Source organism: Artibeus jamaicensis, unplaced genomic scaffold (genome assembly GCF_021234435.1).
Source record: "Artibeus jamaicensis isolate MK-2021 breed Jamaican fruit bat unplaced genomic scaffold, CSHL_Jam_final contig_432, whole genome shotgun sequence".
Taxonomy (NCBI): Eukaryota; Metazoa; Chordata; class Mammalia; order Chiroptera; family Phyllostomidae; genus Artibeus; species Artibeus jamaicensis.
This window is the reverse complement of record NW_026521828.1, coordinates 8,859,722-8,886,388: the sequence shown is the minus strand read 5'-3', so window position 1 is coordinate 8,886,388 and position 26,667 is coordinate 8,859,722.

The window sequence follows — 26,667 nt, the reverse complement described above, 5'->3', positions numbered from 1 at the left end:
CTATCAAGTGCAAGGAATGCACGTCTAGCAATAGAATTTGGCTCTTAGTTTTAAGGGCAAGATCAAGTTTCCTCCTTTTCAGGCCTCTGAAGACTGTGAGTGATATTAGTCCCAGCATTATAGGTGGGGCCTGTTGTCTTTCTGTTCCTTGTCCCTGTGGGTTAAAGGAGGTCGTAACAGGATCTGCAGGTGGTGAGGTAAAGTGGATCCAACAATCCTCGGTCCAGATTAAGCCTAATTGTTATTCTCATTTTAAAGCATTTTACTATAAATAGGTAGTAAAAAGCTTTAATGGTGATGTTTCTTCAACATGTTTTGTTCCATTGTACGTAACTAAAAATTCTTAGTGTAAGTTAATGCCTTTTACTTTGCGTTTTGAAGGGCATCTGTCCTCTGGATCGATTCATATATATTATGTAAAAAGGGGTTCTGTGATTAAATATGGTTGGGAAACAAACCTCTGATTAACTACAATAAAGTTAATTATGTTTTATTGCTGTAAGACTTCTTAGAACCTTGGATAAAATAATATTCATTATGATTATACAGCAGGGTTATTAAGCAGAACTTATGTGTTAAGGTCAAACTCTTTTTTGATGCCGTTTGTCTTTTCTGATATATTAAGGAGATTTCATCTTTTGTTTCTCAGACAAGGTAAAATTTGTAAAAGCACTGTATTTCCTGTGGCCCAATCCTCCCAACCTTAACCGTCTAACATGAAGGAAGCTATTAGTATGGGTGACTCTGAATTATTTTAAGACTATATATGTCCATCACTGGCTTATGGCAGAACTGAAATTTTTTGCTTAGGGTAGAAGTTCATAATAGTTTAGGTGCTTATGGCTTCAAGTAACAGAAAAAAAATTCAAAAAGGGACAACCGAGAAAATATCTCATTTTATAAGAATTCTAGAGATAGATTCCAAAGTGGGTTTGACCCATCAATTAGGTGACTGGTTGCAGATTCGTGTTCTTTCCACGTTTCCTCTCTGTGAGCCGTCGCATGTTGGCTTGTCCTCTGTGCCAACTATGAAGTTCAAGGCATCACCCCCCCCCCCAAACAGTGAACAGTTAGGAAATTGGAGCACCCAGTATTTTTCCTTTAGTCAGAATAGGAAGATATTTCTAGCATTCCCCACACAAATGTGTTTTTTAATTTTATTAGCCAGATTGGGCCATAAGCCCATGCCTGTACCTGTTCCTTTGCAAAGAGAAAAAGCTCACCCTGATTGGCTTAGAATAATCAAGTCTCCCCCTATCCCACCCCCAGCTGAAGAGTAGTCCAGCCCCCCCTGAAGGATGTCACCCTCTCAGGCAGGGGAAACAAACTGGGGTTCTTTTAGCAAGAAAGAAAGTGAGAAATTGCTATTAAATATTTCAACCAGTGGTGTCTGTTTACAGTGTCACATTGGACTCAGATTTTGTTAACCCACGTAACATTGTGGGTGCTATTTCTGAGTCCCCGTAACATTAAAATTGCCACATGAGTGTAACTAACACCCAATTCTCACCTCCGGGGAAGTAAGAAGCAAGTTCAGCACTGAGCCTCATCTGATACTTGAAACTGAAGAACAGGTTGTTACTTTTAGCAGGTCTGACTTGGTTTTGATTTATTGGTGACCACCAACAACCCTGAGTCTGCATTTCTATAGTTCTGCATTTCACACCACAAAGCCAAACTCAGTCCGTATTTGAAAGGAAATAGCTGTGAGCAGGCATTACATTCATAAAATTGTGCAAAAGTATTTGGGACAGGAGGCCAGACAGATTGGAATTACTAATCTCTCCCCTCCCACTACACAAATTTTCTGGCTTTTAGCTCCTCAAACTGTATATGTTCCATTTTAAGCATCATGTGTCCTATGATGTGTAAACTCCAAACTTAAGACTCATGGGTGCGGCATGTATTTAAGTCAATATATAAAACAGCAAACTGTATTTGTGAAGCTGTAAATGGCTCATTTTGTACACTAGTGGCTTCTCTTGTCCTGTGGTCAGATTCTTCGCGCTTCCCACCAGCTGAGTGGGTGCTAATGCTTGCCGCCTTGTGAATTAGGCACTGCTGGTTGCCAGTGTCAGGGTCAAAATGAAGTCGATGGGAAACATTCTTGACAGCTTCTGCTGATAGTGTTGTTCTCTCCAAATTTACCCCTCAGAGCTCAGTGATTGGAACCATTGGGTAGCCACGGAATTTCCTTTGGATGCAAATGTTCCTCCTTGCAGAAAATAATCCTGCAAGCCCCTTAAGTCTCTTATCAAATGAGATGCAATTTTGAATGAAGGTATTTTTAAAATAAGATATAAGGAGTAAAGGAACTATTCCCCTTCTTAATTACCGGAACTATCTTGTATAATATTATATTCAAGTGATGAAAATAACGAAAACATTATATACAGCTTTTCAATTTTACAGAGAATTTTCACACTTAGAAAAGTTTCATCTTCACCCAAACTTTGTAAAATAAGGTAGTTGTTTTAATGAGTTGATAGATTAGAAAATGCAGGCACGAGAATGGAAACTGGTTAGCCTCTACTTTCATGAGCATTGCGTAGTTTGATTTAACTTAAATGTTTGTATCTTATATTGTCCTTTACAGCAATGAGAACTTTATTCTCATTGTTTCCATTTTCGAGGTGGAAATCCTGGATTTGGGGAATTTTGTAGTAACTCATCCACTTTTGTGTAGTAACTACATAGCACAAGTACAGGGACTCCTAGCAACTCCAGAACTGCAGCTCTGTAGGATTCAAGAGCTTTGAGACTCGCCACGCCTCCATCCCAAAGCCAGCCCTGCTGCTGAAACTCTGTGTGATCCGGAGCAAAGAACTTAACCTCTAGGTTTCATTTTGCTCCCCCTTAAACGTGGGAATAAGGTCGTATCTCTTCTCTCAATGGCTGTGAAGATTGAAGGAGATCCTACGTAAAACGCTCTGTACACGGCATGGCCCACGAAACTCTCTGTCAATGCAGGGGTGCCTCTGATGTTCCCAGTGACAATGACTACTTTAAAAATGTTTAGAAAGATCATCTGGGAAATCAGAGTTGTTTTAGCTACACCTGGTAGTCTAACTGCACTCCTGAATGGAGTTTAGCACAGATGTGAAGAGGGCGGTATGTGCTTAAATCAAATTTGCTGTTTTTAATAGACTTATCTGAAAATTCACTTTGATCCTTGAACACGTATCTCCCTTGGTGTGCATCACTGAGCACTGCCAAAGCCTGTCGGTCAGAGCTGGCTGGGTGAGCGTGAAACACATTAGTGCACACACACACTTCCCAGGCACCATGCTATGGGAGACCAGGTGGTAGAATAAAGAAATGGTGTGGTTTTCATTGTCATCATGCCTGAGTTTGCACCCACGCAGCTCTGACCTTGGGACTCTACACAACTGGACTTCAGCCAGCAAACCCGCATTTGCATTTGTATTTTCACTAGGAATGTTTCAGAAATGTTCTGTGTCTGCTTGTAAAAATCCAGCTCGGGCCTTTCCCTGTGGTGGCCAAGGTCGTAGATTTGTTAGTAGTGTCAGCCCCTGATCTATCCTGCTGTTTTTATTTCAGAATTTTGCTTGCATTTGATTCCTGGGTGAGCAGGAAAGATTCTTTCCTCTTAGAGGCCAAACAATCACCCACTTCGTCTCCTAAAGTTAATATCGTGAGATTAAGGAAATACAGATTCAAAGACCTCTACGGCTAAATGAGGCTCTGGGGACCATTTCATCAAATGTCTTTGTTTTAGAGGCAGGGAAATCAAGGCACAGAGAGGGGAGAGGGGATTTCTCAACTGGGCAGTCCAGACTAGTACCCAGTTCTCCCGACTTTCAATCCTTCACAGTTTCCACAAGTAGCATGCTTCCACTTGTAACTAATACCTATGAAAAAAAAATTAAGAACTAAAGGGCTCATCAGTCAACCACTTATTTGATAAACAGGGAGATGAAGGCTCAGAGTATTTTAGCAAAGTCCTATAAGGACAGATAATGGCAAAAGTAGGATTAGAATTCAGGTTTCTAGGCTCCCCATTCAGTGTTCTGTCCAATCACATCGCTTATGCAAACAGGTCTGTAAAGGGAATTCACTCTCACCGATAGTTTTTGGATGATGTTATTGCCCCATTCTTCTTGGATTCTTCCTTTTGTGTTTCTGACATAAGCCATCTTGCACACAACTTAATGCCTCTGTTATGACCCAGGGGACACCTAAAGATGACAAATCCTTTACCAAGGTGATTCATAGCTCTCTTGTGCAAGAAGAGCGAGCTGGAGAGACTCTGCTTTCGTTTACTTTCAAGCCACTTGTTTGTCTTTCTGTGTATCTAGAAGAGTCAACAGTAATCACCCCGCTGATGCATGATCTGATTAGTGGTGCTGGGGCTGCTGCTTTCCTTGGAACAATAAATCCCACACCGGGCCTGCCCCATCCTCTGCCACAAGGCCTGGGAGCCTGCTGATTTAACCTTCGGCAGTAAATCTGGCTCATCGTCAAGCTTTCAACTACAATAGAAACTCTTCTGTACCGTTACTTAAGGGCTTTTCTTAAGAGGAATTACTTCAAACTGCTGTAATTTCACACTATACGCCTATGTGCGAGTAAGGGTGCTCAGGTTGATACACTCTGAGACGTATCGGGTTTCCCCCGCCCCCACACTGCATTGCTCTTTTTCTTCTCTGTCCTCTTAGTACACTTCTAATTGATACAGCTCTCCCTGACTGACAGTTAAGTGTTAACTCTACACATAGGCAGACTTGAGTTTGAAATTTTGTTCTGCCACTTATTAGCCATGTGATCTGGAGAAAATTACAGAAAACTTTGTGAGCCTCAGTTTCTTAATCTTTAAAGTGGGAATAGGAATAGAGCTTGTTATAAGTAAATGAAGTAATTCATGTAAAGAACTTAACACAATGCCTGTCTATAATAAGTGTTCAATAAATAGGCTAGTGATGATAACGATGATAAAAGTTATAGCATGTTTCTAAGGGTACACACTTTTATTGTAGTGGTGAGATATGGAATAACTTCTGGAGACCTAATGTACAGCATGGTGGCTGTTGAGAATAATAATGAATACTTGAAATTTGCTATTATAGTAGGTGTCAAGTGTTCTCACCACATACACGCACACAAAAAAGAGTAACTGTGAGGTGAGGATATGTTAACTAGATTGATTGTGGTAATCATTTCACTATACATATGTATATCAAAACACTGTTTTATACATTTATATATATACACACAGTCATTTTTGTCAATCATATTTCAATACATCTGGAAAAATCGTTGTAACATTTTTGTGTAAGTACTTCCTCTGTAAGCTTCATCAAAGTGAGAACAATATTTCGCGCTTTCTTTTCCATTCTTCTCCCCATAGCATTTAGTATCAGTGCATATCATGAATGAAAGAGCATGTACTTAGTAAATAAACATGAATTGATATGCACCAAGTGTAAAGTGACAAGTATAGTTTATTTGGGTGAATAAAAATGCCTGCTTTTTTATCATACAGCAAACAGTTATCAATTGCTTATGTACTAGACGTTGTAATAGGTGCTGATAATGCAGAGATAAAAGATATCCTGCCCTCAACAAGTTTCTAGCCTAGTGTAGTTAAAAAGATGTTAATGCAGTATATTTGTTCACATAGAAGCAAGTGTCAAAAACAGGTGTTTTGAAAGCCCAGAGGAGAAAGGTGAGAGATGGGGAGGAGAGGGCGTTTGGTAGGTGGCCAGAAATACCTTAAAAATGATAGATACTGAGTTGGAATGTACAACATTATGTCTAGAAATAATCAAAGTAAAAAAAAGTAGTGATACAAGGATGCATCCATTCTTGTGCTCCCCCAAATATGTAATGAACGGAATGCTTATTTTTCATACTTTCGGGTTTTTACAGCCAGTAATCTTGTATCTTACATTCCAGCTTCGGTGTTTGACAGCATGAACAACTGCTTTCCAAAATGAAAACTGGAATCTATGTTATTTTCACTGTAAGCAGTTTCAGAAGGATTTAGATGTCTTATACTTTCAAAAAAAAAAGATAAAGTGATGATTAACTTTCATAATCAGCGGTCTCCCCATCTCAAATATCTGTCTCAAATAACATCGTACATCTTCAAACCCATTATTCCAAACATGACTAACTACACAGAAGGCCCCAGAAGGCCGCAGAATTGGGATGGATGCGGGCATTTTTCTGTGATGCAGTTTCCTGGTCTCCTAGCAGGGTCCGAAATGCCAACCAACAGCCCTGATTAAATGACCTAAACCAGGAGACACACTTTGAAAAGTAAAAAATATAAACAACTCTATCATCATTATTGTTATTTTTGCCTGAAAAATTATTACAGAGAGAAACTACTCACTCACTTCTGCCTTATCTTGGGCTTCTGGAGAATGAAATTTCCAGCCATATTTGCATTTATATAAAATTCCTTTACTGCATGTCTTAGCGGAGGCTGGTTAGGTTACAAGTGACAGATATTGATTCTATTTAAGCCGAAAAGAGGTAATTTATTGGGAAACAAACAGGGGCATTTCATAGAATGTGCAAGCAGGAAGTTCAGTGAGGCTATGGAAGGGACTGGAGTGGGATCTGGAGCTCTCTGTGTGTCTGCTTTTGTCAGCCACAAGTGGTGTCCTCCGCTCCTGGCTCACGTTAGCTCACACCATCAGAGATGCCAAAGTCCCAGATGAGAGAGTCTGACTGATGGGTCTCGGGTCCTGTGTCTATCCTGGTCCAGTCTGAGCCAGAAAGATGGGTTTATTAGGCACAAACTTGACTACAGAGGGGTGTGCGTTAGAGTATTTGCCCATGTGTGTCCACTGCCTTAGAAAAGGTACATCATGGGCCAGGCAGATGACCCAGAGGTTGTGCGCTCTAGAGGAAAACATTTTAGATACCAGGGGCAGTAATAAAGATGTTCCTGTGCTGAATATGGAAGGAAAATGCTTGGGCGCTAAAGGACAGAGACAGGTTCAGGGTGTGGAGAGGTGTATCAGGTACATCTCCGTGACTAGCTGCTGAGACTCCCACTTGGCTACAGCCCTCTGCCAGTGCTTTGTCAGGGAAGGTGCCCAGGGGCAAAATCGCTGAGTAGGAAGGCTCCCTGATTAGGACGTTCCCCTCAGAAGTGGCTGCCAAGTGAGCTCTGTCATTCAGAATCAGATTAGGCATGCTAGCTACAGATTTCCCAGAAGCCTCTGGTGCAGCCATTGGCAGGGACAGCTCGTGCTTTCTCTGCCATCTGAAATCTCCTGATCGGCAGCCCCGCAGGAGAATTCCTGGTCGCTCCTTTCATTGAGATGGCCCTGCTCAAGAGTAGCGCTGGAGCTCTGGCCAAGCACCTCAGGTTGACGCTGGGGATGGGAATGGTGGGAGAGTGGCATCAGACAGGGGCCTCTTTCCTTCACGTGTGTGTCGCTTCCTCAGGGTGCATGGAAATCAAACTCGTGTTATTTCAGTCACATCTTCTCTCCGCCTTACAAAGTATTTTTTGAGACACTTCTGCATTTCCTGATTAATTGTCTGCTAGCAATAGCTCTTCATGCTTTGCTATCTCAGGTTCTCTGTTCTTTTTTTTTTCTAGTAGAAAAAGGATTTATGAACATACTTGCATTTCCAGCTTTACTGCCACATTACTCCATGCTAGTGTCTCTGACTAGCTAATGATAGCTCCCAACCCTCACCCAGGTCCCTTTCGCTCATTGCAGAACTTCCCTTGCCTTCTCCCTCCGTGCAGAGAGGTGGGGGAGGTGAAGACCTAGTGGATCAAAGTGTCTGTGTTCCTTCACTTATTCGCTGTGTGACTCAAGCTACTAAGGCTCTCTTTGCTTCCATGTTTTCCTCTGTACACGGGATAATACCTGGAATGGTTAATAAGGATTAAAAGGGATCCCGTATGTGAACCTCCTAGAACACTGTCTGGCATGGGGTAAACTTAGTAAGTGCCAGCTGGCTGTGCAGGTCATCACCCATCTCCATTAAGGGCGCCATCGTTTGCTAGATTCCCAAGTCAGACAGCTATTGCTGATTTCCCCCTCTGCTACCTCTCCAGCAGTTACTCAGTGCAATACAGTTAGCTTATTTAATTCTCTCAATAACACTCTCTTCATTTTATTTTTTTTATTTTCATGTCATTTCTTGACCTTCACTGTAGGACACACTTTTACTGAGTTTAGAGAGAGAGGAAGGAGGGCAGTGAGAGAGAGAGAAACATCGATGTGAGAGAGAAACAGTTGGTCACCTCCCATACACACCCCAGCTGGGGCCTGAATGCACAGTGTAGGTACGCGCCCTGACTGGGAACCCACAACCCGTTGGTGTAAGGGTGGCCACTCCAACCAGCCGAGTCACCCAGCCAGGACAATACTCTCTCCATTTTAAAGAAAAGGGAAGCTTGGAGAGGTGAGAGAGAACTTGTGCAACGTTGTACAGTTAGTGAATGGCAGAGTCCCAGTTTGTGTTCAGGTTCCTCTGACTCCAAAGCCCATGCTGTTCACAACTGTGAGATTGTAATCAAATTCAGTCCAGTTAGTCCCTGGACTCCCTCTGGAACAACATTCCCCCCGCATCCCAGCTTCTACAGATCTCTCTTTTGGTCTGAAGGCAATTTTCTATCTGGTGTTCTTCCCAACCCCCACCAGCTTCTCCTTAACCCCTTCTCCAACCTCCTCTTGAAGTTATTTTCCTAAAACATTCAGTAGATCACACGCTTTCACTGGTTTGCCATGAATGAAACATATTGGTTCTTCACAATAAATTTTCCCAATTCCACCCCGTTGTCCAGTCTTACCACATGGTCATTGATTCTTCAATGCCTGAGCTCTCCTGCACCTCTCTGCCTTTGCACAGACTAGTGAGTCTGTCTTAGCCTCTGTTCTTCCAACCTGGTTAACTTGCTGGTCCTCTCAGACCCTGTTCAGACTCCTGCCTGTTTTCTTTCTCAACTCCTCTAGTCTTAGAGTGACTGATTTATTTTCTCGGTTCTCCTTACTCTGCATTCATACACGTGCACATCGATGCACACTTACTCCTTTTCCATATCTGTCTCCACCACTAGACTGTGAGATCTTGAAGGCAAGGAGCATAGCTCAGTCATCTCCTGGCCTGAGCCATGTCCCCAGCCCATAGTAGGCCTCCATTGGCATTGCCAGGAGGAAGAAATGGATGAGTTCTCCTACACAGGACTGTTTAAGTAGCCTCCCAAGATCAATTTGACCTATACTGTGTCCAGACACAAGACCTAATATTTTCCATTAAAACAACAAAACAAAACCCCTTTCACTTATTCTGTGGACTGGTAAATTTGATATTGATTCTTAGGGATTCCAGCCAGGGGTCGCACGCATTTTCCTATTTCTCTTCCTCTTTCTTGCTGTCCATCTCATCCACCTTCTGAAGTCCTTGCTCCGTCCCCTGGGTTCCCCCCAGCATGTGCAGGTGCAGACAAGCAGCGTCCCGACTCCCCTTCTGTTTCCTACCCAGGAGGCGCCTACTGTCAGTCTGCCTTCCTTGGCTCCTCTGAACTCTGGCGGTGACAGTGTTTCTCCATCTGGCCCTCACCAACTTCCCATCTACACGGTCTCCTTGCCCCACATTCCCACGTCTTGGAATTGATGACTAATGGGATCTCTGATGGCTTCCTTTTTCTGAGCCCTGCTGGGTGTTTTGCTCCCTCTCTTAGTGATATCGTCAGTCTTACAGGTCTACATGCCTACAATGCCCTGGTTTGATCTCTAGGCTGTACTCACCTCCTGAACTCCATGGTGCTTGTTCAGCATTTCCCTCTGGATGTTTACTCAGGTACATGTGAAATGTTATATGGCCAAGGTCGAAGTAAACTTGTGATCTTCCCCTTTAGCTCCCTCCCAGTGTTTTCAGTAAGGCAACGTGTCAGTTAGTGTCAAGTGCTATCGATAGCTCAAGTTGTACGATGACTGACAATCCACTGTTGAGTTTCCCATTGCGGGAGGTATTAATCAATGGAGAAAGAATTGAAAGCTTGATTGGATTTAAGAGAAAGTAGTAGGAGAAGAATTGGAGGCAACAGTAAAAACAGCTTTTAAGAGTTTTGCAATAAATGGGTACTTGACTTATGGGGTGATTATTTCGTAAGTTACATCAATGTCTAATCACTGTCGTATACCTGAAACTAATATTGTCAACTATATATACCAACTATAATTGAAAAATTAAAAAAAAATGAGGCAAGTCCTGCAGTGAAGGGAAGTAGTAGCAGGAGAGGGAAGTGGACTCAAGCAATTTTTTTAAAGATTGCTGACACAGCATTTTGTTGGTGTGCTGATAGAACTGACCCAATAGAGAGGCAGGAATTGAAGAGGGCGGAGAGAACAGTTGGAGTCGTCACCTTGAGTAGGTGAGAGGCGATTGGCTCTGGGACACATGTGAGGTGCATTGGCATAGAAGCCAAAGCACTTGATCTGTGGAGACACGAGGGCAGGTGGAGTAAAGGATATGAGTGAGTGAGTGCGGTGTGAGGATAGAGTTAGATGGGAAAGCGAGGTGGCTCTCTGGACATTCTCTTCCAGTTGCCTTAGGTGTTTTTTGTTTTTTGGGTTTTTTTTTTTTTTTTTTTTGTATTTCAGGGTACTAGGAGGCGAGGTCTATTAGCTGAGAGTGAGGATGCAGGGGAGGTGTTGAGGGATTGGAGAGAGAGTGGTGTTGAAAAACAAGTAGTTGTCTGGGAGGGTTAGGAAGTAGTCAAGTAGGGAAATAGAGAGGGCTCGCCTGGCCACGTGGAAGGCCCCTTGAGTCCTCTGCACAGGGATTTAGCAAGACCGTGGTTGTGTGCTTTTCTTCATCCACGAAACCGGGCATATGTGATCACATTGTTTATGGTGATTAGAATGTAGCCCTGGCTGGTGTAGCTCAGTGGATTGAGCGCGGGCCTGTGAACCAGAGGATTGCAGTTCAATTCCCAGTCAGGCCACACGCCTGGGTTGCAGGCCAGTTCCCAGTGGGGGGACACGAGAGGCAACCCTACATTGACATTTTTCTTCCTTTCTCCTTCCCTTCCCTTCTAAAGATAAATAAATAAGAAATAAAAAAAAAAGAATGCAGGAGATTAGCGGAGACCTGGGACTGTAGGACTTCTTGTGGTAACAGATGGGAACAGTGGTGAAAGGCATACTGAGATTCATGCTGCTGGACTTGGGGTGCATGGAGGTAGAGGGAAGTATGTGCGTGGGGAATGGGAAGGTGGAGGCAGGGCAGCCTGGGGAGGCTCCTGGAGTTAAGGGGCTGCTTCATTGCTCCTGCTGAGGGTGTAAAAGGCCTGGGAAGCACGATCTCAGGCACTGAGGTCACCAGATGGAGGCAAGAGTCAGAGTGGTTGAACTGTATCCAGACTCTCGGAGGCCGCCTCACCTCTGCCAGTGGAAGAGTGGAGGGACTCCAAGGCCTTTGGTGCTTTACAGGAAAATGGTCCTCTCACGCCTCCAAAACAAGGCGCCAGAGCCCCGTGTCCACGTGGGTTTGCACTTTCCTCAAGTAGGATTGACGTGTTGTCTTCAGGTCTCAGGTAGGCAGCGCTCTGAGGGAGGGCTTGAGATTTGATTAATTAAGCGCTGCCTGATTGGGTCCTTTGTCTTCACATATATTTCAAAGTGGTTCCTAGCAAAAGTGTCTCTTTCACTCTGTGATTTAATTGCTAAGTAAAATGAAATGGAGCTCTCCGAATAACTGGAGGGAGAGATAGTGGTTGAAAGTTCTCTTTAATCGGTTTGTTATTTGAATTTAAAATACTCGAGTTTGCCTAGTCACTGTCAGGAGTTCATGAACAAACACTAGTGCAGACAGACATCACAATCTGCTGTCATCTTTCCATCCTCACAAATGTCCTGGTGGTAAGTGAAACCTTGCATTTAAATAAATACATTTGGACCTAATTTCTGCCTTTCACGCTGTGAAAGAGCTGTCAGATTTCAAGTGTAATGACTGTATGATTTCTTGTAATGGCACCAAAAAGCCCCCTGAAAAACGGATTTGAATGTCATCTAAGCAAGTTCTCCGTGGGATGCAGACCCATTTAGAGATTACTTTCCCTTTTGGCTTTTGTACAACAAAGCGGGAGCGCAGTGCACGAGCCCAACATGAGGTTTCATCCAAGGGAGTCATGGGCGGACTGATGCCTCACAGAGCCCAGAGAATGAAAAATGTTGACATTATTTTAGCTAAACTTCCTTATTTCTATGAGAGAATTGACCTGCAACCGCTGTCTGAGATGTATGGGCTTTGACTTCAGCACATTCTCTCCCTGAGACTTGGATGTGTCTGGTAAGATGACCAGACAGCCTCGGTTTTGCCAGATGGGTTGGTTTCCTATATTCCACTCCATTTTTTTTCCCTGTGAGATATGAATATGCTCCAGAAATTCTAATATTTTACCATCCATGCAAGATCCTCAGTCCTTCATCAGATCTGTTGATGATCAGTTGGAGTAAGCCAATTGATCATGGAATAAAAGGAAAAGTGTTAGAACGAAGAAGCCAAGAATCTGGGTTCGGGCTTTCGCTCTGCCACCCGTCAGGGTTGGTAACTTGAACACCTTGCACTTCTGGACTTTCCTGTCAGTCCTCTCAAAGTGAAGGAGTTGAAATAAATGAGTCATCTTCCAGCCGTGCCTCCTGGGGTCCCAGGGTTCGGAGAAGCCTTGGGGGCCACTGCAGGGTTTCCCAGCCCAGGAGGCAGGGCCTTTCCCCACCCATCACATATATTTGTGTTTGGGGAAAAATAACCCCAAAAACCAAAGTTCAAAAATCAGTATTCTTGATCATCTAAAGATTTTTTTCTAACTTTAATATCCTGTCATGTTGTGATCCTTTGTCTCTTCATAAAAGCATCAAAAATTTTCAGCAAAGCTGCATATTGATTCATTTATGTATTTGAGGAAAATGCTGGTGATATTGGTGCATATCCTAGAAGTGATCAGATGCTTGTAGTGAATTGTCCCCTCTCCACTGTAAGTTCCTCGGGGGCAGGGATCCCGTCGCTCTGAACCATGCTGAGTCGTTAGCACCTGTCCCATAGTGTGATACACAGAAGATGCTCAACAAATTCTGGATGGAGGAATAGATAGGTGGATAAGTGAGCACATGGAATGCATCCTGCTACTTTAGATTTGAACTCTTAAATGCAGCTCTGAAGCCTCGTCTGTTGATACTTTGTATCAGCCCCCTTTCCTCTGTTCTTGTCTCAGTTGGTAACTTCTATGATGGACATGTTTGAGCAGTTAACGTCTGGGTCATTGTCCTTGATATCCCAGATGACTATCAGAAGGCTCTGGAACCGCTTCAAGCTGTAACTTAGAGAACATTTTTCCTTAATAGCAGACATGGGAACATTGAATGGAGTGGTAAAATGATAGGAGCAGCAACCTGGTACTTCTTTTGTGCCTCTGCATTTGCTTATTAATTCATCGATTCACTTGTCCATTCATTTACTCATTCAACAGACTTCGATTTTCTTCTCTGTGCTTGATCCTATACTAGGGAATGAGTATTCACAGTCTATGTAAATTTAATTCACAGATATATAATTGACATCCATTGTATAAGCTTAAGGTGTGTAACACATTGATTTCATACACGTATATGTGATAATATGATTACCACCGCTGTCCTGTTAGCTGCCACCTCCAACATATCACATAAGTATCATTCATTTCTTTCTTTTTTTTTTTTAAGATTTTATTTATTTATTTATCTTTAGAGGGGAAGGGAAAGAGAGAGGGAGAGAAATATCAATGTATGGTTGCCTCTCATGTATCCCCTGCTGGGAAATGGCCTGCAACCCAGGCATGTGCCCTGACTGGGAATTGAACCGCAATCCTTTGGTTCACAGGCCCGCGCTCAATCCACTGAGCTACGCCAGCCAGGGCTCATTTCTTTCTTATGGTGGGAACAACCAAGCTATGGTCTCTGAGGAACTTTGAAGTTTGCGATACAGTGTTGTTGTCTGCACCCACCATGCTGCGTGAGCTCTCCGCCACTGAGTCACCTACCAGTTGCCAGTGGGCACCCTTAAACAGCCTCTCCCGAATTGCCCCAGCCCCTGCTAACCACCATTCTCCTCCCTACTGCTATAAGTTTGGCTATTTTAGATTCTATATGTAGGTGATATCATACAATATTTTTCATTTTCTACAGTATCTCAGCATAGTGCCCTCAAGGTTCATCTCTGTTGTCACTAGTGGCAGGATTTCCTTTTTTTCCCCTGGGTGAATATATTCCATCGTGGGTGTACGTGTCTGGCAGTGTGATAACCACCATCGTAGTGTTAGCTAACACTGAAACACACACGCACACACATACAACTTCTGTGTCCATTCATCTGTTGACGGACACCTAGGTTGTTTTTAGACCTCGACTATCACGGGTAGCACTGCATAAACGTGGGTGGGCAGCTAGCTTTTCAATGCCCTGTTTTTGTTTTCTTCGGCTATAGACCCACAAGTGGAATTACAGGGTCATATGGTAGTTTTGTTTTTACTGTTTTTGGGAAACTCCATACTGTTTTCCAAAGTGGCTGAACAATTTGCAATCCCACCAATAGTACACAAGGGTTCCCTTATTTCCACATCTTTGCCAACTCTTGTTATCTTTTTACAGTCCTTTCAATGAGGCACACATTGGAAAAGATATTATAACAAAGCAATATACATAGATGCCGTGAGAGAGATGTAAGGATGCTCTGAGAGCCACATCAGTGAGTGTTCCTCCAGCTAAGAGAATCCGTTAGATACACGCTCGCCAGCACAGTTAAACAGTAATGCCTAAACAATTCAGACTAATGGGTGGGTGATCCCAGGGCTGGCGCAGTGTCCCACGGGATGTCGTAAATACACGCCCTCCCCAAACCTCCCCTCTGCCACTGTCACCATTTCAGCAGTCTGTCCTTCCCCGGAGCACAAAAATCACAGGACCACACGGCTGCTTTTGAAGAAGACAGACGTTATCAGCCAGGAGCTTCTCTCAACACCCCTCCCCTGGGAATGGAAATCACTCCTAGATGGCCGGGGCCCTACCTGGCTCCCTCTCACATCTCACTGGCTAGAGCAGGGTTCCATGGCTACCTCAGGCTACAGAGGAAACTGGGAAATAGAGTATTTTGGGATTTTCAGTGGGAGGTCAGCAAGGAAGAGGCAGGTTGGAAATGCCTACTGAGCAGACACCCACTGGAATCTAGCAAATGAGGCAAGTCAGGAAAGGTGGTGTTTGCTCTGTGTTTTGAAGGACTTGCTAGCGTTTGCCCTGGGGGAGAGTTGAAGGAACACTTTGGACAGAGAGACGAGATAGGGGAGATAAGCAGCAACGTGAGGTTATGGAAAGCTCCACGTAGCTGAGGATTGAAAGAAAGTTCAGTGGGCTGTGTGATGAGTTCTAGGGGGAACATGGCGTCAAACAATCCCGAAAAAAGGGAGGGGCGTAGATTTGTGTGCTGTGTTAATGATTCGGTAAGTCATTATGACTTCTGAGTGAAATAGGCTCCTGTTGATAACCCCAGGGAAAATTAGGTGAAAGAGAAAAGCCGTCAGAGCTTGGCCCTTAGAAATTCATTTTCATGGGAAATAAACAATTGAATTAGTTGAAAGGTAAATGATGTGTAAATATCTGGAACAGGTGATTTTTATTAAAGCAATCAATGCATCTTCACACTAATCCTAAAGCTTTGAGAAACTTAAAACATGAAAGAACTTTGTTTCAGAAATCATCTATTTTTAGAAATGCTATTAGTGGAAGCATCAGCTCTAACCTTTTCCTTGTTCTCTCTGTGTCATGCACATTAATTAACACTTCCACCCTGAAAGAATGTGTTTCTTCCCATGAGCTGGGGATGATGTTTTAGAAGCATGCTTTAGATTAGAAATTTTAAGAAGAACAAATCAGGATGATTTAAAAAGGCTCTTTGCGGCACCTAATTTCCAGTTTGGACTTTTTTTCCTCCCTGATCACAACTAGTTAGAATTGATGATGTGCTTTATGAAGGATAATGAGGTTGGAACCTGTGCCGGATCTTGAGAACAAATTTGATAACCAATTAAATGATACACGGAGACTGGAGGGGAACTCTCGTCAGTGCTGAAGAGAATCAAGTTTTAAACTCTGTGGAAATTTCCTTTGCAGGCAGTTGCATGGTATTTGGAAAGAATTCTTAACTATCCATTAAGTTAGGAGTATAAAAACAAAAACAAAACCAAAAAACCCTGACAAGGAAAACTGCTATCCATACTTGGATTGATGAAACTGTCCTTGTTCGTAGCACTTACGATTTACCTGTTAGTAGTTTAGATTGGCTTTGCCTCCTTGTCAAAAAAGGTTCTGTCTCCTCGGTTACCCTCATCACCTACTAGAATTGTGTGTGCGTTGTTCATTTGGAGTGTTCCATGAAAACAGACATTTTTATTTGGTGTTTACATTTCAGGATCATCAATTACTGTTAAGTCTTCCCCAATCTTTGAAAGCCAGTAATTAAACTTTTCTCGAAGATTCTTGTGCTTGGGACTTGTGGACACGCCCTTTTCATACCTATTAATAAAGCATCATAAGATAAAGTTCAGAGAAAGCTGATTAAAACAATAGTAGCAGAAAGATAACTATTGCTTTCCCACCACCACCACAAGCAATTGATTGATTGATTGATTAATTGATTTGCAGTTGCCTTTGATAGAGATGTTGGAACCTGTGTTAGTAATAATTCTAGTCCAAAATGTAGAGATAAGATTTTTAATAGGGCATTGTACATGAGTATACTGAACCCTTGGAAAATAAAGTAAATTATGTTTCACTGTTCAATATAGGGCTTGGGAAAGTATTTTAAATTGTTTTATCACCAAATCCTGTTGTTTTGGGATACATCCCATGCTTTAAAAGTTTGTATAAAGTGTGGTACATTTACACAAGGGAACACTATGCAGCAGAGAGAAAGAAGGAGCTCCTACCCTGCACAACAGCATGGATGGAACCAAAGAACACTGTGCTAAGTGAAATAAGCCAGGAGGTGAAAGACAAATACCATACGATCTCAGCTATGAGTAGAACCTAATCAACAAAACAAACAAGTGAGCAAAATAGAACCAGAGACACGGAAGTAAAGAACAAACTGACTGTGACCAGAGGGGCACGGGGAGAGGGATAATGGGGGAAAATAGGGGAAGGGCCATCAAGGAACCTGTAAAAGGGACACATGGACAAAGTCAAAGGGTGTAGGTTTGAGGGTGGGAAGTGGGGATGGGTGGGATGGGGGCCATGGTTTCGGGGAAATGGAGACAACTGTACTTGAACAGCAATAAAATAACATTATTTAAAAAGTTGGTATAAGATACAAAGGAAACATAAAAATTGAATCATTTCTAAATGGCTAGCTGGACATGACAATCAAAAAGTGGCAATGCAAATTAAAGTGTTAACGTTTGCGGGATGTCTGACGTTAAGACTCAGAAACTGAGTTAGAAAAGGTGGGCGTGAAGGAGACTAGGAGTCAGCTCCAGCCTGGGAGGTGGAGCCTGGGGAAGCTCAGTGATTCGCTGGGGTTCCTCGAATAGTAAGTGGCAAATGCAGATTGTGGACAGAGCACTTCTGAATTCCGTCCAGTGCTCTTTTTATACAGCCACCTGGTAAGGGAATAAACTCACGTTTGGGTTTTGAAACAGGCCTCACCTCACATGTCTGAAAGCTTCAGGAGTCTCTCATTTGTCATCTAGCTGGAAAGGTAAGGCTTGTAAAGTGTTCAAAAGAAACCTTTGCATTGGGATTTCACTCTGCCCCTCAGACGGTTTCCGTGTCTACGTTAGCACTTAACCTTCTTACTTGTGAACCTCGTTACCTACGTGCAAGCTGATGGGCTGTCCCAGCTTTATGGATCAGGGACAGAAATGAGACTGTAATGCTTTTGTGGGGTTTTCCTCCAAGTGACAGGTTTCTCATTTGTAACTATTTGTAGATTTTCTGGAATCTGTCTCACCTCTCTATTTGTCCATGGGTTGCTTGAAAAAATGAAGCACTCCAGTACCAAAGATTTAAGCACCTAGGAGTTGTAGACTCCTGCAGGTTTCTGTCTTTTCCAGGTCTAACGCTTTGATTTGAGACTTCTTATGTTCAAGCTGTTTCCATCAATTGCTGTATGGATTTTACTGATTTTATTTTTTGCTTGTTTTTTAAAGAATATTTTTTAATTTATTGTGGTTATCCTGGTTAATAAAATTATATAGGTTTCAAGAGTACATAACTCAATGATACATCATCTGCATATTACATTGTGTATTCACCACCCACTGTCAAGTCTCCTTTTGTCACCATTTGTCCCCCCCTTTACCAGCTTCTGCCTGCCCCACCCCCTTCCCTCTGGCAATCACTATACTGTTGTCTGTGGATGGACCTAGAGCATACAGAGAAAGACAAGTACCATATGATTTCACTTACATGTGGCATCTAATGAACAAAATAACCAAACTGTGTACATAGTTGCAGAGGACAGACTGACAGCTGTCAGAGGGGAGGGAGGCTGAAGGCTGGGTGAAATACACAAAGGGATTAAACAAAAAAAACCCTCATAGACACTGTGTAAATGTTAAATGAGTCATTTTCCTCTCTAAGGTTCAATTTCTGCATTTGTGCAAAGGGAACAGTAGTGGTAACTAAGTTGTAAGAGCTGTGAATAAGATGATGTGCTTAATAAGGCTAGCCTATTTGTTTTACTTATTCATCTGATATTTATCACCCACTATATGTATGCACAGTGAGGGCTCACATAAATATTAGTTGGTGTTGTTAATAATGTTTTGTCTTCAAACTCAAAAGTTATTTATCCACACTTTGAATGATAGTATTTTTAAACTGGAAGCAATTACAGTCATCATCTTTGCCAATACTCTTACCTTACAGCTCAGAAAGCACAGGTGGGTTAATTTTTTTCTCAGGCTCATACAACCAGTTTATCTGTAATGACCATAACCATTGAATTATGGTCCTTATAGATATAAAAACCAGGTCAGGATCTTCAACTTGGCCCCTTAGTTGCTCTGTGACCTAGACTGTGGACTTGACCTCTTGACCCTTGGTATCTTTATATGCCTTTTGGAGATAATAGTACCCAGTGGGATTATTATTGCAATTAAATTTAGTAATTTAGCGCAGTGCTTGGAATATAGTATTAGCTCAATAAACATTATTATTCTGCTATTCCTTTGTTTTCTCAAAGTTTAAGATATTACAAGTATGCATTCATAAAAAAGTGTAGCATAAGAATTCTCAAAATAGGTGCCAGAGTCTGTTCTCCATGCCCAACCCACAGTGAAGCACTGCTTAATGTGGGGCTAGTAGCCAGCATTTTGTTGAACAGAACCATATACAGACCATCTTATTTCTCCTGAGCTCTGCATCTGCGATCTAAGTGTTTTCAACTGAGACTTTGAGCTATGATTATGTATGTAGTTGAACTAGCTAAGCATTACTGGGCTATGGGAAATGAAGATTAGAATTTTTCTCACAACACAAATTTTTTTTGCTGTGTGAGTTCATGCATTCTTTGTTGCAAGAAACAGAGAAGGGTTTCTGCAAGGGTGTCACTCCGACACTTCCCAAGTGGGCCACGGTCTGTGTTTCCATGTGGTTCCCATGGGCTGTGCTGGGTTCTCAGCCCACATCTCTCTCTCTCTTCCTAATTTATCCAGTTTCTCCTTTCTCTTTTTATTAATGTCTGGCTGGTTTTCCCATATATTCCTGTATATACTTGAAAGAATAGAAATTTTTTGGACCAGCTAATTAATGCTATTCTTATGGGACAGGTTTTTGTTGTTGTTATTTGTTTATTTTGCTTTGTTTTCTTTTTTGACAAGTTCTCTTCATGGGTCTTTAAACTACCTCTCCACTGCTTGACCTTGAGCGAGTGAAGCTCCTCCGGTTCACCCAGGGCCACCCACTGTTCAAGGAGAAGCCTCGCTGCTGCTTTACTAAACGGGAGCCTCTGGGTGAATGAAGCACCTTCCCACTCCAGGGGAAATGGATAAAGTAGGTGCTCAATGGGCATGGATTACACGTTAAAACAAAACTTTTTTGACTAGCCAATCAATCATGAATTAATCCCTAATTGTTGGTAATGGTGGTATGCAATTTAATTAAGAATTAATAAAACACCTACCTACCATGTGAAGTTTGGGACTATAAAGAAGGTATGGAGCTATATAAATCCCAGGCAGAGTGCATTTCTTTCTCTCACTTAATTCAGCTTCAGTCAAATATCCAGTTTGTGTCTGGTTGGAATAGGAAACAGCTTTCAACTCAGGATGGATGTTCTCTTAGGAGCAAAGGCCTTTGGGAGCTCAGAGTCCCGAGCAGGACTTTGGTGCTTCAGATTGGTGTCCGATGCTCTTTTGCAGTTGACTTCATGTCAGCTTTGGCTCATCAGCTGTCAGAGAGATGGCCCGAGTGTTTGTGCTAGCGTGTGACCCGGCATGTGTGGGAAAGGGTGCAAATGTGTAGATGTACGTGCTTTTGGAAAGGATGTCTTTCTTTGTCTCTCATGCCTGACTGAACTCCCGAGAAGAAAATGTTGTGAGACATGCATGATATATTTCTGTAGCAGTTGCACATCTTCTTACAAGAAGGAGGTGGTTTCCCTGGCAACCATGTTGTAAGTCACTCCTCATGGCCTTGCCCAGTCTCCATAGAATAGAACTCACCACTAAGTCGTGCAATAGGTTTCTTGGCAGAATCTCAACCTTCTGTTTTTATTGTGGTAAAATTCACATGACATAAAGTTAGCCATTTTAACCATTTGAAAATGTGCAATTTGCTGACATTTAGTGAATTTGCTATGTTGTACAACCATCATCACTATAACCTCTTCTTAATGGTTACGGCAACCACACTGTATTTTTATTTTTATTAATTTGCTTATGTGGTGTATTTTTATATGTATAATACAGTATTTTAAACAGAGTAATTACCTTCTACATGCTCATGTAGGATGTAGATGAAGCTAATTTCCAGGGAACTTTTTAACAGAAAGGATTATACGCAGGACCCACCAAGCTGAGAGAGTGAGAGAGGGGGGCGCACAAGAGCTGCCGACTCTGGCCTCGCTTTCTGACTTGGGGTTTGTATAATGATCGTCTTTTGACAAAACCATACTCTCAAAGAACTAGGATAAAGTAGCATGTTATCTTTTGACTTAATATGTTCCACTTATGTGTTAAACATCCTCCTGTACTGTAATTAGTGGCCATACCATGTTTATTCTTGTGCAGATAGCACCTGCCAACAGGTCAGGACACGCCACCACTTACTGATCGGACAGCCTTGAGCACGACAATCTCCTTCTCAGGGTCTCAGTTTTTTCATCTGTGAAATGAATGGAATTTACTCTTCAACATAGGTTCAAGTGTGTGCCTGGTACAGCGTCACACAGTGCAGATTCTGTAAAAACAGCAAAAACACGGCATCTTTGCTTTCTTGAAGGGTTGTGGGGAAAATTGTATGTCAATGGTGAAAGAATTTCTTTATGATATAACATTGTGCCAATCAAAAGTATAGTGATGATGATTATTATTCCCTCTGTATGTTTCAAGGTGGAAAAGAAAAAAAATCCTTGTGCCCAGACAGTGGAGATGGCGCTCTTCACTCTGGACACATAGGATCTTTGATAAAGAGGATGGACATGGTTAGATGGCCTTCACACCCACTCGGGTGACTGTATTTGACTTGGGGTGGTGGGGACACAATGCAGTATACAGATGATGTATCATAGAATTATGTAGGTGAGACCTATATAATTTTATTAACTGAAATTGTTACAGAACACGGGGACCAAGGAGGGACAATTATCGGCCCACCCAGGGATGTCAAAACTGTTACAGAACAGACACACACAGGGCCAAGGGGATACAATGTATCATCATTGAAAGGACCCCCCCCCAATAGATTTATTTGTCCGCTGCCTTAGGAAAGATGTCTCTCAATGCCAGAGATTTGTGAAAAGGAAAGGAAATGTTTATTTAAAGCTATACAGACTTAAAGTAGTGGCCTAATGTCTTCATTAAAATATCAAAGTCCTTCAGACACACACAGTCCTTCCTTCTCCCTCTGCCCTAATTTGGGGTACCATAACTCAGGAAGAGGAGTAGGCGTCTATGATTCAGGTTGCCGGCACCATCAGCTGTGTCATCATCCAGGCAGGATCTCTAATTAATCCAAAGCCATGTGGCACCTTCTCATGGCCTACTGCCAAGAGTTCTTTCACCCTTCTTCCAGGCAAAGTCTCTCCTGCTTCCCAGGCCACACAGCCAAAGGGAGCACCCCAAAGCTGCATGGTCCTCTTCTACCAAAGCTGCAGGGGTCCCTACTCTGGCCAAACCTGCATGGTTCTCTTTCCACTAAAGCTGCGGGGAGTGGGGTCGCCACTCTGCCAAAACCAAGTGGTGGTTCTCTGCTAAAACTGCATGGTGATTCTCTCCACCCAAGCTGCAGGAGTCTCCACTCTGGCAAAGCCGCATGGTTTCCTCACATGGCTGTGGGGGTCCCCATTCTGCCAGAAGCCTGTGGCTCTCCCCCTGTACTGCCACAGCTATGTGGTCCTGTCCCCTACCAAAGCTGTGTGTGGCTTTGTGGCTCTCTCCCCAATGGCTGCCGAGTCTGGGTTTAAATCAGCGTGCCCATCCTCCTCTGCACCCCCATTTCTGACTCCTCCCACAATCAGCTACACTTGCCAGCTCTCCTATATCCTTCCAGCTTTACTGGGCTGCCATCGTGGGTCTGGGCAGGTGTGGCCCCATGGTGTGGAGCCAGTCATCTCCAAGCTCTCACACAGGCACTGTAACTTGGGGGAACTGCTCCCCAGTTACATCTTGGGTAGAAGTCACTCCCTTTTACCTGACTCAGAGCCTGGCCACAGCTATTTAACATATCTATGAAACAAGTTAAAGGCTATAGATATGTTAAATGACCAGGCCCTGGATGAGCTGCAAGGCTGTGACTACAAAACAGCCCTGCAAGTTCCTGCTCTGTGTGTCCCTTCCATCAACTCACACCTGTGTGGGGGAAAGGGTGAGGACATCTTATATGTCTTTCTAATATTTCCCAGATACTTTGAGTTCTAGACTCCATTCCAAATCCCTATTTGAAGCCCCCCTCTTGGCTGCACCCTGTTACAATATCACCACAATAAATTTAATAATAAAAGGGGGAAAAGACAGATAACAGAAGATGTGGAGATATTGGAACTCTTAAGTACTGGTGGCAGACACGTAAAATGGTGCAGCCACATTGGGAAATGGTTTGGTAGTCTCTCTGTGTGTGAAGCATCGTGTTACTGTGTTACCAGCAATTTCACTTCTGGGCCTAGGCACTCAAGAGAATTGCAAACATACCTTCTTAGAGACACTGGTACATGAATGCTCATGGCAGCATTATTCACAATGGCCAAGCATCGAAGATAGCCCCATTGACCATCATTTGATGAGTAGCTTAGTAAGAGGTGGTGTGTCCATATGTCGGAACATGATTCAGCAATGAAAACAAGTGAAGCACTGGCACCTGCTATGGCAAGGACGAACCTTGAAGCATTAGGGTGCAAGAAGGCAGACATAGGAGGTCATGTACTATTTCACTTATATAAAATGTTCAGAATAGGCAAATTGATAGAGACAGAAAGCAGGTTGGTGGTAGCCATGGGCTAAGGGGAGGGAGAAATGGGATACAGGGTTTTTGGGGGGTTGATGAAAATATTCTGGATTTAGTGGTGACGGTTGCAGAACTTTGTGAATATACTAAACACCACTGAGTTGTATACTTTAAAAGGATGATTTTGTGGTGTGTGAAGTATATCTCAATTTTTTTTAATTTAAAAAATAACAACACAATAGAGATTCACCACTGTGGCTTTTACTCTTCATCTGTGTTCCTCGGAGCCTGGAAAGGAGGGCAGCTGCCCTAAGAGAAGTCATTGAAATGAACACTTTTCGTCAGGGTTCAGTTAGAAAAGCAGAAACCCGATGTGACATATATAGGATTTAGTGTTTATATAGATTCGACTTGCGCAGAGGCGAGAGCTGGTCAGATAGTAGGTGGGAGGCTCTGGTGTCTTCTGTGAGAGTGTAGAGTTGGCCAAGCAGGCAGTCAGGAATGGAAGGTGGATTTGGAACGTGTGAAGCAAGGACAAACTGGAACCTGGGAGGAAGGACCACAGCCCACGAGGACAGATAGACCCACATAGATCTCCCATTGCTTCCATGCCTACAATTTTGATGTTAGGGGTGACTGGCGGGAGAAGCTGGTACCCTTCATGCAGCAACTAAACGCACACAAGCTGCCACTGGCAGTGCCTCGTGCCCTGCACCTACCTTCCCAGCATGACAAGGTGGCTACTGTTTCACCTTTGTCTTCCAGGTGCCAGGTGACATGTCTGGTGGCCGGTGCAGCAGGGATGGGAATTCTGGGAATCATAGCTTCTGTTTAGCTAACTTGGCACATTAACTAATATGCCATGAACACTAACTGGATCATTAAAAAGATGCAGAAATCATGTTAGAGAGGAACAGATTCCTAGCCAGAGTAAAATATTTTTATGTTGCACATAGTATGTGCTTGGTAGTCATTAGCTAGTATTAGCTTTTTGGATATGTGTGTTGAGTGCAGCTGTCTGTCATAAGGGACATCGTGCAACAAGGAGGCATAGAAGAAGGAGTCACAGAGAGAGCTGTGGCAGGACCCCATCTGTTTTCTTGACAGGTAGTGCTGGCTCGGAGCACAACCGGCTCTGGAAAGCGTGCAGGTGACTCTCCGTGTACCGGTGGAGAGTTGACCTTCTCTTTATTTCACTCAGCTGTTTCTAGAAGCCCTTGGAGATGTTATTTGATTCATTCACTGCTATGTCCCCAGTATTTAGCATGATATTTAGTATATACTGTGTGTTTAATAATATTTATTGAATTAATGAATGACAAACACCATTTAATAGTTACAATTTTTCAGAGTAAGTTCTGATTGCCATTCTACAGAGGGGGACCTTGAGGAGCTAAAGATCTTGCTGGACTTGCAGAGAATCAGACACCAAGTGAGAGATTCTGGACAGTGTTTCTACGGAACTTGAAAGAACATGTTGGTTGGGTCACACTTTGTGAATCCCTGGTCCACACAGTTGTTTTTCTCACCGGTTTATACTCAGGTCCTTGGGAGCCTTGTTTCTGTTACTTAGCATCGGTCAGTGCAGGTGAACCTAGAAATCAGGCAGCAGCATTTCTGAACTCCTTTGGGCCGAGAGCCAGACCCCAGGCTGTGACACATTCACCAGGTTAATTACCATGTGGCTGTCTCTCTGCCCTGTCAGGTGGCAGTTCTCTGTCTTCAGATTTCAAAAGATGCAATTTACCTGCCACCATTGTAGGAACCCAATAAGTGCTTGTGAAGTGAAGGGAGGAATGGATAGGTAACTTACTTCCCAAATGCATTACAATAGAACACATGTCCTACTGGGGCTAAGTCATTAGTAGCGTCTTCATTCATGAAGGACACCGGAAGAACAATTTCATGTTTTAAATCATTGATTAGCTTGAGGCTAATCATCCGGTGACAGTCAGGCTCTGGAAGGTGGAGGATAATCTGTCTTCAGTTCTCCTCCAGATGCTCCGAACAGCTCCCCTGCTGAACCCTTTTAAGGAGCAAAGTGTATCTTTCTTCTCGCCTTCTAAGTGGAAGTCTAGTTTCAGCCTGAGAATCATTACATGCCAATGATGCCCATAGCTATGTTATCCCAACAGAATTTAAAAAGAGCTGGTTTGCTTAGTGTGCACTCAGCAGTTGGTGTGATTTGCCAAGGCAGTCTTCCTTCATGCTTGGTGGTAGGTGGGTTCCCCTGGGACAGCACTGTAAATGCCTCTGTAAATAACCACCCTTTGCTTGTCCTTCATGCCCCGGCCATTCCACAGTGCCTGTGTGCAGTGAATGTCCTCATGTCATCGAAGGAGAGCTTTAGCTGGTGGTTAAATGTCTGTCCGCAGATCAGCAGAATGCTGCTTCTAGAATGGTGTGCATTTGAAAAATAAGATTATAGGAACTAAAGCAGGGAATATGGAGGTTGTAGACTGGGATAAAGAAATAATAGCAGTTGCTTCCAAGGGCAGGAAAGGAGAGTCTCTTTATAGAGTGCTCACAAACTCTTCAGCTTCTGAGAATCACTGCATAGTTCTTCCACGGTTGTCCAGGCTCTTGAAGTGAGAGGCACTTAAATGTCGCCTTACGTTTCTTATAGTAGACCTTAGCCAAAAATATTACACTTTTTACCAGTATTGGGCTTATAAAGTTCTTACACAGCTTCGCAGATGAAGGCAATATTGTTCTAAAATGTAGAATTTTTTTCAGGGAATTCAAGATAAAATCTTATCATTTACGAGTCATTCCTAGAGAATGAACCATGTTGGCATTAAATCATAATAAAATGTTTTAATAGTTTGAGAACAAAAGGCAGATGATAGCCACATTTAGAGCAGGTTGATGATCTTGTATATGCTCATTTTTTTTTCAAATGGGAAATATTTAACTAAATACCTTTAAAACGGGAGATACAATACTATGGATCAGTGGTCTTCAGGTTTCATAGTGTGGAAGGTACAGAGGGTGAGAGTGGTGTGAGGTGGGGAAATGCGATTTATATGTATGTACC